The 4,379-nt window shown below is 37.7% G+C and overlaps 1 long non-coding RNA gene across 1 annotated transcript; it reads right to left on the reverse strand.

The window, feature by feature from the left end:
- Positions 1 to 358: 358 nt before the first annotated feature.
- On the reverse strand, positions 359 to 3,777 carry LOC107576215 (uncharacterized). Its single transcript, XR_001608017.1, has 3 exons — positions 3,702 to 3,777; positions 3,064 to 3,177; positions 359 to 488 (listed from the first exon to the last, which is right to left on the reverse strand). It is a non-coding gene; the product is annotated as an uncharacterized lncRNA (long non-coding RNA).
- Positions 3,778 to 4,379: the final 602 nt, after the last annotated feature.

The following is a 4,379-nucleotide window of genomic DNA, read 5'->3' on the forward strand; positions in this document are numbered from 1 at the left end:
AAAAAACACCTGAAGGACTCCAAGATGGTGAGAAATAAGATTCTCTGGTCGGATGAGGCCAAGATAGAACTTTTTGGCCTTAATTCTAAGCGGTATGTGTGGAGAAAACCAGGCACTGCTCATCACCTGTCCAATACAGTCCCAACAGTGAAGCATGGTGGTGGCATGTAATTAATGTAATTCATTAATCAGATCAGTATATGTTTATTAGTGTGTATGAATGAAGCAGTAAATAACTGGACAGTTTCCACAGACTTTTCTTGATTGGATTTTAATACTGTTGAATAATGAATAATGTTTTCTTGCACTATTACTCTCAGATGAATGTGAATAGTTCATAAATGTGAACTCACCTCCTCTACCAGATCCAAAGGTGAAGAACAGGAGGATGAACTGAAGTGAAGGCAGAACATTGAAGCTTATTCCAGCCAGAAGACCGAATATAGTCATGATCCGTTGACTTAATTTACCAATCAATCTCATCAACACTGTAGAAGAAAACAACAGCAGTTAATAAATCAATCCAAACGCTTGATCTGACTCTGAATTAATATCATTATATATTAAAAAATAAGTACAGAAGTAAAATAACTACACTAATTCACAATTTGCCCCTTAAACTATACAATCATATAAAAACCACTGCCCGGTTCAGTTAATGAAACAAACGATTACTGTAATCCCACACAAACTGATAAAGTGAACTTCTATTTTCACATATTTAAGTGTACAGAATAAATGTGCTCTCGTTGCTAAAGCCTGTGCTGTATCTGAGCCGCGTCAGTGAGCATTTGTGTGGCTTGTGTACGAGACGATGAAGCAGACGGAGCTTGATGTTCAGCTGAATGTGTTTGCTCTGCTGTCTTCTCTAGCAGCTGATCTGAAACAGATGCTCACAGCAGAGGCGCAGCTTGACGTTTGAGCTTGCGGAGGCCAAACCGAACCGGTGGATTTGGTCAGACGCACTTTTAAACACATTTTAGTTGAGTAAATCTACATATTCACATTCACACAGAGCAGTGGCAAGTGCATGAGGTTATCATGGTAACCACACACTGCCCACCAATTACAGCTGCGCTTCTATTCTGCCGCACTAAACTTAGCAATAAACACGTTTAAAATGCACAATAAACATGTCTGTCAAATTATCTCAAAGCAGGCTTTTATTAAGCAAATCAAGGAGTGAATTACTCCTCCACTGTTTTTAAAACAGACATTTTGTTGGGCTTGATTCTAGTTAATGCACAATGAGGCGCACACTTTTTATTAGTCGTACTGAATAGACGATAAACATTTTATATTCTAAAATCTTATTAAAGTGTGTGTAACCCTGCGCACTAGCAGTGCACTGTAGTTACTATGAGTTCTCTCTGTTTCTCTCTGTATGAGAGGACACACTGTGATGGACCAGTCGAGGTGCTAGGTTCGCTACAGGGGGCCAAACAATTAGGTAAACCACATTAACAAAAACAGACAGACCAGGAAAATGACTTGAAGTTGTCTTCTACTTTGAATAAAAATGGAATTGAATGAAAATATGAAATTAATTGACAATAAAAGAAACAATTGGAATAACACCAAGGAAATTATCTTTCTCTTTTTTTAGAATATTAAATTGAGCTCATTTTGTAGTTATTTGATTTAAATATTTTTATTGTACTATATTTGTTCCCTTTAATATTTAACTTCTATTTTTCCTAACCTTTTTACCTTTTTTAACCTTTAGTGCAAAAATAATCAGTTGGTGTGATGATCAGTGTTGAGGTCATTTGGTGAGAAATACCACTAGGAACGGATGAGTTCCACTTGTGATAATGAATAAGGCGTCTCTGCGATTATGCGTCTGGTGTTAGTGACGTCACACACAGAGCGCATCTTATGACAAACGTTTTGCTTTAGTCATTTTAATTATTGAAAAGTTTACACAGCAGAACAACTTTGAATACCCATTATATTAAGCATTTCAGTGTTTTGTTCTATTGAAAATATAATTATTGCATATATATATATATATTTATTATATAGGCTATAATCAATTCAGAATTTGAATAAACGTTTTGTTTTACTGCTGCTAACAGGACCAACAGCTACATAACCTGTACATGCAGCATAACAGATATTCACTTAGAAAACAGTTATTTTAAATAGTACAAATATTTCACAATATTACTGCTTTTGCTGTATTTTGGATCAATATATATATATAAGTGGTTGTGGTGGGCCACCTGGACCAAAAAATGTCAGGGCCGATGTTTGGTCCCAGTCCAGCCCTGCCCCAAATCACAGTTTTTCATTGAAGCAAAAGTCACCAATCAGCATGGAGCAGGTGTGTGTGTTTCAAATGTGTTCATCCTGAGCTTGATTGGAAGTTGTATGTTGCATCAATGTGAAGCACTTCGGAAATCGCTAAAACAGCTTTCCCTTGTTTTAAGTAATATAAGCCTGATTGAAGTAGGTTACAATAACAAAACGTGTGTGTGTGTCTGTGTGTGTGTGTGTGTGTGTGTGTGGAAGAGCAGTAACACACCACTCTATGTCTCTATGTTTTGTGCATGTAACTAGACATTTGATGTCTATATATACTATATATATATATTAAATATGGTTTCCGGTCATGAAAAATGGAGTATCCTGCAGATAATAGGGGCACAAGGAGAATCTGTCTTTTCTTACCTGTTTTTAAATCACTCAATGGCCTGAGACTGAATAAACTAGAGACTTTACCTGCTGATTCACTGCATCATTTCAATTTACATCCTTTAATGGACAGTGACCATCTTTTACATTCATTTCATACATTTAACATGTACACTTTGATTTACTTTACTTTCTTTTCTTCTATTCTTTCATTGCTATTTTCCTCTTTATCATGTCTATGTAAGACTCTGAGTATTATATGAGCTCTATAAACTCTGTCTAATGGAAATGCTTCAATGAACTGATAACTCAGGTCTGATATTATGGTTTTTATATGTTGTGCCTTTAACAAACAGCATTAATCTGCTAAATCATGATTTCACAGCACATTCGTCTCACTGACTCTCGATGGAAGGAAATACTTACAGTAAATAATATAGAAGAGGTTGAACAGAATCACCATCACAAAGAGGACTATAATCATAACACCCTCAAATCCAGTGTAATTCAGACTCTTGTCCCAGGCAGATTTAAACAGAACTGGAAGAAAGAAGAGAGAAAAACCAGCAGTTACTAAAACAGAAGAACAACATATAAATACAGATCACAAGAATTACACAAACCCTTCTCACTGAACAGATGCAACATTATTTACGACACATTCATTTGAACTGTTCCTGTCTGACACTGACCCTGTGACCTTTGTGCTGATTATATGACCCCTGACCCTCACATGACCCCAAAACATGTGATGTAGAAGCAGCTTTAGCTTCAGTCTCAGTCACTATAACATGATGTCTGTTAATTCATGTGATTGTTTTGTCATAATGAACCGGTGTAGATTATAAGAGTGATCAAATGTGTTCAGTCACACAGAGATTCAGCGCTGGACACGTGTAGAATATGATATACTGACAACAATACCACAGCAACAGACACTTCCAATTATTAAAGATTTCCTGCAGGATATTGAGAATATTTAAATATAATTACTGTTCAAGTGTTAATGTGCATTGTAATGTGTTTATGATAATGACTGTTGGTTTGCATTTGGAGTTATTTACCTGAATAAAAAACAGCTGAGAAAACAATATATTCCGCTCTAGAACTGTAATTTTGAACCCATGTTTTAATCTTGCCTGTAAAACAGAAAAGATGAAGTAATTACATCACAATCCACGCGATTTCCCCGTTGATTCTGTGTTGCGATCTGCTCTAAACAGCTGAAAGCCCGGGAGACTCAGCGCGTTGTCCGGAATGGCGTCTTTCAGCCAGGTTTCCATGAAACACAGAGCAGCAGAGTTTGAAAAATCCTTATTTGTCCGGGAGAGCAGAAGAAGTTCGTCCGTTTTGTTGGGTAGAGAGCGGAGGTTCGCCAGATGGATGCTAGGCAACGGCGTTCTGAATCCGCGCTGTCTGAGCCTCACGAGCGCGCCGGCTCGCTTTCCCCGTCTGCGCGTCCTGAAGCGCTTGATCAGCGCCGCAGCTTCCCCGACAACAATGTCCAGCAAAATATCCGAATAGTCGAAAACCGGTGAAATATCGGGTGGTGTGTACTTCCGAATGTCCAGCAATTCGTCTCTGGTGAAACTGATTGCAGGGATATAACTAAAGACAGGACAAACTAACAAAAACATAAAAACAACTGCGGAGCACACCACGGAGGCAGCCATCACCGTCGGCGCCATTGTGCAATCTTCTGAGTTATTAGTTTGTTTTTGTTTCCTTTTCATAACTTACTT

This window comes from Sinocyclocheilus grahami, unplaced genomic scaffold (assembly GCF_001515645.1).
Source record: "Sinocyclocheilus grahami isolate Dianchi unplaced genomic scaffold, SAMN03320097.WGS_v1.1 scaffold3358.1, whole genome shotgun sequence".
Taxonomy (NCBI): Eukaryota; Metazoa; Chordata; class Actinopteri; order Cypriniformes; family Cyprinidae; genus Sinocyclocheilus; species Sinocyclocheilus grahami.